Source organism: Balaenoptera musculus, chromosome 9 (genome assembly GCF_009873245.2).
Source record: "Balaenoptera musculus isolate JJ_BM4_2016_0621 chromosome 9, mBalMus1.pri.v3, whole genome shotgun sequence".
Lineage (NCBI taxonomy): Eukaryota > Metazoa > Chordata > Mammalia > Artiodactyla > Balaenopteridae > Balaenoptera > Balaenoptera musculus.
The window spans coordinates 41,307,556-41,319,546 of NC_045793.1; the positions used below are offsets into that span (position 1 = coordinate 41,307,556).

The following is an 11,991-nucleotide window of genomic DNA, read 5'->3' on the forward strand; positions in this document are numbered from 1 at the left end:
AATATGCCCCAGATATTCATAAGAGAAGTGTCTAAGTAAAAGTAGTAGTACATGCTTTATTCACTGGATTTATGAAAATGTGCTTATAGCAGTAGCTTCTAGGCATGTTTAAAAAGAAAGTAGGTTCCCCAAACATTTGACAAACTTCCATCAGTAGTTAAGGCAACATCCAGGTAGAAAAGTTGAGTCACTTTCATTACCTAAAGAGATCACCAAACGCATAAACATCAAGAAATGACACACAGGAAGTGTGAGCATACACAGGATGGAGGCCCCCTTAAAACAGAACCCATATGGCTCTTCAAATCAATGCTCTATGCATTAAGAGAGCAAAGTGACACAACTCAACTCTAAGAGATGTTTAAGGCAGACAGTCATTCAATCATACATGCAGTTAGTCATCTCACAAATGGTTTTGAGTTTTTCTAAGCACTCAGCATTGCAAAAGAAGAAGCTCAAGCTCTTGAGGAATTTATGATCTTCATGCAGAGATGAGTTCTTTGGCTTATTTGTTGAGCGCCATAGGAGTGATAGACATAAGAGTGACATTAGGATGAATGAATACAAGGCATAGTTTAAAATTTTTTTTTTGCAATTTTTAAAGGAAATATGTGCCCAGTGTTTAAATTACAAACAAAAGAAGTAAAACAAGCACACACAATTCATCCTTAGAGAGCACTGATATTTTTGGATATGCATTTATACAGTTGAAATATAATGTACATACAAGCATCTATCTCTTTTTTTCATTCAGTGATATGTAGTGTTTCATACCACATGATATAATTTCCAACATCATTAAAAACTCTTCATTTATACAGGACATTTTAATGATCATTTATACTCCATTATATGGATGGATAAACTGTAACTTATTAAAGCATTGCCCTATTGTTGACCATTTGAGTTTCATGCAACTTTTGATTGTTGTAGCTATAAGCTAAGCTGGAATAAACACATTTGTGCCAATCATGTTTGTCTTTTTCTTTTTTTTATAAATTTATTTATTTTATTTTTATTTTTATTTTTGGCTGCGTTGGGTCTTTGTTGCTGCGCGCGGTCTTTCTCTAGTTGTGGCGAGCGGGGGCTACTCTTCGTTGCAGTGTGTGGGCTTCTCATTGCGGTGGTTTCTCTTGTTGCAGAGCATGGGCTCCAGGCACATGGGCTTCAGTAGTTGTGGCTAGCGGGCTCTAGAGCACAGGCTCAGTAGTTGTGGCACACAGGCTTAGTTGCTCCGCAGCATGTGGGATCTTCCCAGACCAGGGCTCGAACCCATGTCCCCTGCATTGGCAGGCGGATTCTTAACCACTGCGCCACCAGGGAAGCCCTCATGTTTGTCTCTATCCCTTATTATTTCCTTAAGTATACATCACCAGGAGTGAGTGAAACTTCAGGGTCAAAAGATATGAACGTTTTTAGGGCTCTTGTCAGATCACTTACCAGAAAGACTGCAGCAATTTCTACCTCTTCAAGGAATGTGTAGGTGTGTCTGTCTCATTAAACTCTGGACCACTATAATCCTAACTTTAAAAAATATACATTTGTTAGTTTGATGAGGAAAACAATTAGTCATAGTTATTTGAATTCTCTGAGATTTTATTTAAATTCCATTAATGTTCCATAAGCCACCTGCATTTCCCCTTTTATAAATTATCTGTTAATATCCTTGCTCGTTTGCTTTTTGGAGTTTTAGTGTTTTAATGATGTGTTTGAGTTAATTGTATATCGATATCATACCTGTTAACAAATATTTCCAAATATCTCCCTCACTCACAGTCTGTCCACAGGAAGGACAGGAAGCAGAGGCAGAGATGCATTAAAGCATCACTTGGGGAGGAAGAGGGTTCAGTGGGTGCGGAGTTTGCAGACACATGTATGCCTCTATTCTGGCAGATGAGGGTGAAAAGTGTGCTGGTAAGGGCTGTGTATGGTTCATACTTCACATTATTGTTAGTATGTGGCGATGAACTATTGGAGGCTTAAAAAAAGTGACATAATCAAATCTACATCTTAGAAATCAAGATCTAGTGGTAGGGAGGAGGCTGGATTAGAGGGAAAGACATTTTCAGTCAGCTCCTAGACTGTTGGAAGAGCCTCCTCAGTGGTCTCCTGGGTTTAACATATATAACTTTAAGTTTCTTTACGTTTAAATTTAAATATTTAAACTTAAACTAAAATATGGAATGAAGTAGGGTCAATATTTCTTTCTGAGAGAAAGAAATAAAATAGGTAAAGATGAGCGAAGAGATCAATAAATTGAAAGTGTTTATGGGACTGATGTTAAAGGAACACAGGCCTTTCTTTTGCAATATGTGCCTGTTTGGTGAAATATTTGACTAAATCCTGGTAATCATATAGAAAAGTAGCAGAGATGAAACTGTAAGAGATGGGCTAGCCAGACAGCAGAAGGCATTAGTGTTAGAAGTTAGAATTATTTGTAGATAATGGGTAATCTAAAAGTTTTAGACATGAATAGAGTAGCTTATTGGGAACATTAGCCTGGGAATGTGCAGTTTGGATTGGAAAGAGAGACCAACTAGAAGCAGAAAGCTCAGTTATGAGTTCATTGTTTTGGCACAATATTTCCAGAGGGCAATTTGGTGATAACGCAGCAACATATATAATACATCCATCTTTTGACCCTACAATTTCACTCCTAGGAATTTATTAGAAATAATAAGTGTTTAGAGTTGTATGTTCAAAGATGTTCACTGAATTGCCATATATAATAAAGAAAATGTAAAAACTTCCAACAATTCATAAGATGAAATACTGTGAAGTGATTAAGTATCATGAAGTAAATCTGTATTTATGAACTTTGAAATGGCTTAATAATATACTTAAATATACTTAAATACTCTACATTTAGAGTGCCTCCTTCTTCACTTTAATCCATATATCATCCTATCCTGGTGATGCTTGTAAGATTGCTATCACAGTGGTGGTTTCTAAAGCAAATCTTATTTAAAGTAAACTTCACAAAATAGAATGGTTCAATTCTCCTCTTTCCTTCCTATAAGGAATGAAGTAAAACAGGACAAGGGCCAGGGCTTCTTTATACACAGTCCCTGATGCAAAATAGCACTCAGTAAGTCTGTGCCTAATGTTAAATTAGTGCAGGTCCTGTGTTCTGTAGGTTAGTAATACATAGTAATATACCAATTCTGTTTCATATCAATGACTGCAAAGGCACTTTTCTCCACATACAGTTAGTCATCTGATGGCTTCAAACTTAAGTCTTCAACAGTCCCCATAAGGTCTGTTATAGAGATGCGGTGTTGATTTCTACTATAGCAGAATGATCCTGGCTCTGGATTGAGAGATTTGCTTTCAATTTGCATCTGTCACTTTACAGTTGTATAAATTTGGCAAGTCACTTAACCTCTTTGAGTCTCTGCTTCATCTTTAAAATGGGGATAATAAAATATCTTTCCTTTAGTTGTTGTGTAACTGAACACAAACAAAAGCCCTTCCATTACTTAATCCTTGTTTCTCCACATTAGAAATTTCAGACAAGGAATATCAATATCTAGAAAAAGTTATTTTTTATCTTACTTAAAAGTAACACACCCACAACCCACTATCTAGATGCTAAACTGTTTTCTCTTTATAATTAATTTCTTTGGAATAAACCACAGATCATTTCCCCCAAATATTACAGAACTTTCCTATTTTCATAAGTGCATATGCAAATTGAAGAAGATCTCACCTCAGTTATGAGTACATAATTATGTACATAATAACATAATTATGTACAAGATAACATAATTATGTTATTCATGTAACCCACCTTGAACTTATCTTCAAATCCATGGTGTATTTTCCAGAAAAGAGGGCCTACCTTCTTTAGGTTCATCTAAAATGTTTTGCTCGTGGAAACAAAATGCTATTTAAGATTTTTGCCTTCAGGCAAATATATAGGGAATCTCACTTGCCCTTTACTTTCCCTGTTCATGTCTCAAATACTAGACTCATTAGGGGAACAAATTCACATGCTTAGAAGCAAATAATTACTGTACTTGGTAATAAATGTTACTGTATTAACATAAAACCTAATGTTGTTCCTCCAAATTTTATCCAAGAATTTAGCAAAACTTAAAAAAAATTTTAAATACAAGAATCACATCAACTCCAAAGCCTTAAAATTGGCAATTAATAGTAAAATTACTACACTGTCTTTAAATTATCTTTTCACATTTAATCCCCCCCTTTTCCTTTGAAACGAAAGAAGAGTTAAGGTCATGTTTGGGGGCAAACAATATAGAGTGTTGACAAAGAATTGCAAAAATTGGGACTTTGATCTTAAAATAAAATGGATGTCATGGAGGATCTTTATGAAAGTAACCTTCAATCAAAATCTGGGACCTCAATCCAAAAAAAAAATCAATGTATATAGAATCATAGATGAGCTAAATTTCTCCAGGTATATATGTCTTTGGAGAGACCAAGCTAGAGGATGAGCTCAGGTGTGCTGGCCCCGAGTTGTGTGTGGTGACCCAGGAGGGGAAGCTGGAAGATGTGACTGTGATTCTTGGAGACCATGTGAGCAAGGAAAGAAGTGGAAGAGCGAAATGGCTTAGAGGGCCTGATTCATGTGTCATGTGCCTCGACAAAGCGGGAACAGTGTTTCAGGAAAATTCTGACTGGCCTCTGGAAGGGGCAACTGAGTTCTACAGACTGAAAGGAGAACTTCTAAAAAAATCAACTTGAATGAGGCACAATCTACTCACCTTTTAAAAAATTCACCCCTTTAAAATTTTTAGATTTTCATTTTGAGATAATTGCATATTTACATGCAGTTGTACGAAATAATACAGAAAGATTCCATGAACTGTTTACCCAAGCTAGTAGATGAGTGAAACTATAGTAAAGTATCACAATATTGTTTTATAAAATATAGTACTATATAAGAAGATATATTAAAAAAATATAGATAGTACAATATCACAACAAGGATATTGACATTGATACAGTGGAAAAGAAGAGCAGTTCCGTCACAAGGATCCCGCATGCAACCCTTATATAACCATACACCTCCTTTCTCCCTCACTTTCCCATCCACCATCGCTGACCCCTGGCAACCACTAATCTGTTCTCCATTTTTATAGGTTTGTCATTTCAGGAATGATATATGAATGAAATCACACAGTGTGTGATGTGTGACCTTTTAGGGTAGGATTTTTTTTTTTTTTACTTAGCATGATTCCCTGGAAATTCATCCAAGTTGTCATCAATACTTCATTCCTTTATATTGCTGAGTATTACTCCATGGTATGGATGACCACAGTTTGCTTAGCCAGTCCCCTACTGAAAGACAAAATGACTAATTTTAAGTTTAAGTTTTTGATGAGATTTGACAAATTGATATGCCCTGGAATCATTGCCATAATCAATAAATAGGACATTTACCCAAGAGAAAAGAAAATATATGTTCACACATAAGCTACATGAACCTCTGTAGCAGTTTAATTCATAATAGCTAAAAACTAGAACTAAACCAAATGGCCAACCACAGGTGAGTAAATAAATGAATAAATAATGATATATCTGTACAATGCAATACTACTCAGCAGTAAGAAGAAGTGAACTACTGATATAAACGTCACACATAGTGAAAAAAGGCAAGACATAAAAGAGTATATGCTCTATGATTCTGTTTATATGGATTTCTAGAACAGGTAAAGCTAATCCATAGTGTCAGAGAGCAGATCAGTGATTACCCAGAGCTGGGTGAAGGGAGGGGAGAGATTGACTGCAAAGGGGCACAAGAAAACTTTTCATGGTTTAAGAGAACATTTTAAACCCGCAACCTGGAGAGAATCTACTGCTCAGAACAGAAGGGCCTTACTTTCACAGAAATCAAGAAACTGGTGCAAATTAAATTTGTTTATGGAGGATAGGAAAAAGAGTAAAGTAGGAATAGAGGCCCAAAGAACCAAAGTATAGAAGAATAATGAACCCCAAAGGTGAAAATAGAGGAAACTTGGAAAAAAATTTATCAAAGCTTCAAACTGCAGAAGGCTGATGGGAACATTGTAACACGAGGATGTGAGCTTCATCTATTTGACATCATTTGTAGTATGCAAATTCCCCCTCCTTGGCTTGTGATCTTTACACAGCTGTGCGTCTGCCTTTCTTTGGGTCCTGAAGGAGAATTTAGCTCAGTAAACGCAGAAGGAAAGGGTGTTGAGATTGCAGGTGTGGTCTTTGACAGGAAAATTCTCTGATTCCACTAATTAGTAAAGACATGAAATTACCTCTAATAGCAGAAAGCAAACAAGGAACAGTTTCTTCGCTTTTCTTGGGACCCTTTCATGACAAAATACATTGTCATATTTTCCACCAAGGTCCTTCTGGAAGCCCTCTCTATCCCTCTGAAAAGCATGTAGTGCTAATATAGTAAATGGCATGCCTAGATAGAAATAAGCCCTTATGGCACAATATATATGCCAAATTCTTTCCGCCTTTGAAGGAGACAGTACTTACCTGGGTTGTAGGGAGAGAACCTGGAGCAAAGACAATGGAAGACTAGCGACATGAGTTGAGTCTGAAAGACAAAAGAAGGGAGGTTCAAATCCAGGTGAGAGTAGGGATAAACGTCCATTCCAGGGGACTTGTAGGTGAAAGAGAAGTGAGATATGGTTACTGGAATTCAGAACTGGGGAAATAAACTAAAGTAAATAGGAAGCCAGCTGGAATTAAATTGTAATTGGGAAGAATTATCAGTAGATGCTAAAATCACTGGGTAAAAGATTGTTCTGGAATAGGCTATTTGTACAGTGTAAAATATCCTCCCACAGATTTCTTATTAGTTGTCAAAGGAAAATGTACTTTTTCACTGGCCTAATCTAGCTGGTGGTGACAACCTTCCCAAGAGTGGCACAGACTGACAATGCATATACGATGTGATGCAGCGTCAAGTACCCGTATCACCCATGAAGTGTTCATGCCAAAAATGTTTAACCTGAAGCTCATCACACCTAACTCCTACAGAAGCACAAAGGATAGAGGGATAAATAAAATGACACCATAGGTAACAGGCAAATCCAGAGTGTATTCTGTATTGCTGTTCTATAAGAGGATTTGCCTGTACCCTATACATTATTAGTAATAGTAATTAGTAATAGTTCTAGATAGAAGGGAGCATTTCACCTCCTAATACTGTAGGCCCTAGATAAAGTTAATTGACAAGTTATAACTCAGATGACTAAAGAAGAAACTCCAGATAGATCTTTAGACCCAGTGCTTAATAAGAAAAAAATTGGAGGTTAAGGCCAGGGTTTCACGCTATAGCATTTGTAGAATGTAAGTACGCATGTTAACTAAACAATTAAATATGTATAATTTTTATTCAACATGAGTTCAGTCATTTTCAACTTGTCCTTTTGTTGTCCTTATAGAGTCTCACATAAAAGATGTCTCTTCAGATATTCTTGTAGCTTTTTACAAGAACTTGGTAGACCCCACTTCATTCCAGTAGACAAGATTCTAAGGCTCAGGGAGAGCACCTTACAGGAGAAATCTATCAATTCAGTGGAATCGGCCCAAGTATTCTGCATCAGCCGGCCAATACAGGTAAATCTAAGTCCCTGCCGGCTTTCGATAAAATAACTCAGGACTGCTCCCTCCAAAAAACATAATTTTGTCCCTTACATTTTATTTTGAAAAATTTCAAGCATACAGAAAATTTGAAAGGCTATTTAAATAAATGCCTTTGTACCCTCCTTGTAGGTCCAAGAACTGTTAACATTTTGCCCAATTTCATTTATATATACATATATGTTAAGACATTCTCCTCCATAAGCCCAATACTATTTTTATACACAAGAAAGTGAAAAATACCATATCATCTACTATCCAGTGACTAAATTCCCCAGTTGTCCCAATAATACATTTTGTAGCTTTCCCCAGTGAATCAGGATCTAATCAAAACTTACTCATTGTATTATTTATGTGTGATTAACATTTTTTATCTCTTATGGTCTGGAATAATCTCTTTATTTTTTCCTCACTGGTTTTTTCTTCTTTCTTTTTTAAATCTTCATGACATTGACATTTTGAAGAATCCAGGTAAGCCCTCCTGTTCATGAGGAGTGGGAAAGCTTGGCTGCATGGGGGCCAGAGCACGGGGAACTAAGCAACAGGGCTTTGGAAACCACAGCAAGCAAGATCTCCATGTGTGGCCGAGAGTGAGCTGCAACGCCAGCAGACTTGTCAGCCCTCAACATGGAGGCTCCAACATGAAGAAGCCACAGACCAAAAGACCTCTTTGGGGGTCACCCATAAACATTCTCATCCACTCATATGATCATGGAGGGGGTGATGGACCTATACAATCAACTGAGCTTGGATCTCCAGCCAACTCAGTGAGTGAGTGCTAAATTAGAGTGAAGTGATTTGGAAAATTAAGGGAGGTTTGGGTTGAAGATCGTAGCCTGAACACTTGGGTTTTCTCACCTTTGTCCAAAAATCCCATTGAAATTACAGTAAAGGTATACAAAAGGGGATCAATAGGTAAGCACAGAGAGAATAGAATGGGGGAACAGAGGCCAGAGTTTTGATGAATTTATGTAGCATGGAAGGTGGACTAGATCTTCGTGATCATCTATCAGAGTGGAGGGAGCTGCTACTTAGAAGAGACACAGGGGAAGGATGATACAAAGACACAGGGGCAGATCTGTCCAGCAAACCTTATGCTGGCTCAGAGGCTGCAGGCACTGGGAGCAAGAATGGACTACGGAGCAGTAATCAAGAAATTTAATTAAGCAATAATCAAGGACTGAGTACAGAACAGCTGGGTCAGTGGGTCCCACCTATATTTAGAGGGTGACCAGCATCAATACTGTTTACCACTTAGTTAAAAACGGAAAGCTACTGTCTGAAGAAACTAAAAGATATGCCTGAAAATACCTACACATATACTATCCGTGTTCACAGATATAAATTTTAGGAAATATAAACTGATAATCTGTGATCACTCGACTATCAAAGAAAACCATCAGTCCCAGAGACAAGAACCAAGGTGAACAAACAGAAAAAATGAACCTCAAATTAACAGATAATTCTGGAAACAGAGAGAGAATTTACAAACAAAACAAAACAGTTTTTAATTAGAATCTTGGAAGAGGTTTAAGAAGATATGTCATTAAAAAAGGAATTGGCTGCTATGAAAAATGGAACAATCAGAAATACTAAAAAAAAAAAACCATGATGGCTGATACTAAAAGAATTCACTAAAAGGGTCAGAGGATAAAGTCAGGAATCTTCTAGAAAAGCACAGAGCAAAAAAAGGGAAGAAACGTAGGAGATAAGGAGATGTGATACAGAAGGTCCAACAATGATTTAGATAGAACTTCCAGAAAAGAGAATACAAAAAATGAGATGAAAATGAAGAAAATACAGAAAGAAATTTCCCGAGGTTGAAAGGGACAAGTCTTCGTTTGAAAGGCTTATGTAGTGCCAAGAGGGAATGGTGATAAAATACCCACACCCATTTCCATCCTGACAACAGTTCAGAATGTCAAGGATAAAAAGAAGATTCTAAGTGCTTCTAGAAATGAAAACACATACACATAGGCACACACATAGGTACATGAGGCAAACCACAAAAGAAGAAGATGATTTTGACCTCTGACTTCTTATCAGCTGGAAGACAGGAAGCCGTGTTTTTAAGAGTTCTGATGGCTCCTAATCTGCCAATCAAATGTAACTGCAAAGTAAGGATAGTCTCAGACATGAAGGTTCTCAGAAATGTTTGCCTTCCATTCACATTTTCTAAAAAAAATAATTTGTTTATGTATTTCAGTGAAAAAAAGAAGTCTTAGAAAGCAGAAGACAAGGTATTCGAGAAACGGGGGACATAACTAGAGGGTAATGGAAAGAAATTCTAGGCAAACAGTGAGGGAGTAGGCGACAATAGGACAGAAAATCTGAAGGTTCTGTGGAGAATGTCTTCAAGAGTAAAGTGGATTCCATGTGTAAGAACATGCAAGACTTTAATATGTTTTGGGAATTTCAGACTCCAAGGAGGGATAAAACCATAAAGTCACGATGCCTCCATGAAGTAAGTTAAAATATACCCAAATTGTGGACAACTGACAGACTTTAGAAGAGAGAATCTGTTCAGTCTTGACTCCTGACACATTCTTCTTCAGGGGTGACTGGTTTAATGACATAGGATTATATTCCTTCTCTTTCAGTGCAGTCATGCTATTTGGCTCTGCCATGTGTAATAACATATGATATAATACTGTAAACTCTGCTTTAAAAGTTTTAGAATCAACTAATAGACAATATACAAAGAAACTTTCATTATAGTGTCAGGAAAGAAGGTAGCAGAATATAAATGTAATAAACATTGAAAATGTAAAACTAGTATTAAGTTTGGAAATATAATGTCATAATTACACACATCTAGTCCTCCTCTAGTCCCAACCCCCTGGAGCTAAAAAGAAGAGTTTGTAGCCACACCAGAAAAGGAAGGCAGGAAGGAAGGAAAAGAGGGAGGGAGGGAGGGAAGGAAGGAGAAAGAAAGGCCACCAGAGTTTTGGAGAGTAGACTGGATCAGATATAGAGAAAATTAAAATGGGAGGAAACCTCAGCTGATCTCTTTGTGGCTCTAGAGCTGGGATGGCCTTGAAGAGATGCTCTGAACTGGGCAAGGGAGGGCAATTCAGGGAAAGGTACTCAGGCATGAGGTATCAACACCGATATTTTCAGCAGCCTGGGGGGATCAGGGTGGTGATTCGACAACTGAGCACCTTGGTCCTGAGGTGGGGGTGGAGGGTAGAAAGGAAAGGGGAAGGGGTTCGTGTGGTGCACACAGCATCCACTAGAGGTGATTATAAAAAGTGTCGATTAGAGAATCTGGAAATTAAAATTTTGATCATCAAAAACAAACAAAAAACTAAAATAAATTAAAGGGGAGAATGGACAAGGCTAAAGAGTGAATTAACGAGCTGGAAGACAGAGCCAGTGTATTCTCCTAGAGGACAGTATAAAGACTCATAGGATAAAAAGAATGAGAGAAAGTGAAGTGACATGAATGATAATATCAGAAGGTCTGTGTCAGTAAATAAAACACTGTCATCAATAAAACACCAAAATGTGATGTTATAATCAAAGAAAGAAGAAGAATTGAGAAAGGGGAGGGTTAGCCAAAGTTTTAGAAATCTTTCATAGATATAGATCTGAAAGTCTTGATAAATGCCCTGCTAAACACAGATCCAAACAGGAGAATGCATTTGGTTAATGGATGACTTGGCAGTCCATGGAGACATTTTTTGTTTAAAAATAGGGTGGGATGGCTAGAACAGAGGGAGCTGGTGCAGGGAGTAAAGTTTACATGTTTTGATGGGTGTCCTCCACCACTGGACAGTATATAATGACTATGAAATGGGGATCTGCTGGGCATGAACCCAGAGTAATGGTGTCACAGAAATGATCAGTAGCCAAACAAGAGTGGAGTCATCCCTTTCATTTCTCGAGCCCGTCCTTGACCTGGGGGCAAGTGTTGCAGGTGGTACCACGTTGGACACAGGGCTACAAGAAGGCCAACCAAGTTCAGTGTTTGGTTGGGCCGAGGCAGCAAGGCAAAAGCAAATCGTTTGTTTGTGGGCCTCTACAACTAGGATGACCGACCATCTGTTCTACGGGCCTACTGCTTCCTTTGTAACATTTCCGTTTCTCCAGTTCTCCACAGCCCCTTGGTTTTGGTGACTTAGGCTCCATCCTCTCTAGCCTTAGCTTCCTGCAGTAACTCCCTATCTGTTCTTCCCACGTGCCTTTTTGTCTCCCCTCTAATCCATTCTCTATTCGGTAGGATGAAACTTTAAAATAAAAAACCAACCATGATAGTCTCTTGCTTAAAATATTCCACTTGGAAAACAAAACAAAACAAAAAAACCCCAAACAAAAAACTTTTCAGTGCCTTCCCATTATCCTTAATATATTTAGTATGACTGCCAAGGGCTTCCAAATTTTGGCTTTTGC

The 11,991-nt window shown here is 37.7% G+C and overlaps 1 long non-coding RNA gene across 2 annotated transcripts in view; it reads left to right on the forward strand.

Moving 5' to 3' along the window:
• LOC118900695 overlaps window positions 1–10,476 on the forward strand; it is a 32,790-nt gene extending 22,314 nt beyond the window's left edge. For both annotated transcript variants that reach the window (XR_005021208.1, XR_005021207.1), the window contains exons 3-4: window positions 7,401–7,575; window positions 8,064–10,476. This is a non-coding gene — a long non-coding RNA (uncharacterized LOC118900695). The remainder of the gene's footprint in view (window positions 1–7,400; window positions 7,576–8,063) is intronic.
• The last annotated feature ends 1,515 nt before the right edge of the window (window positions 10,477–11,991 follow it).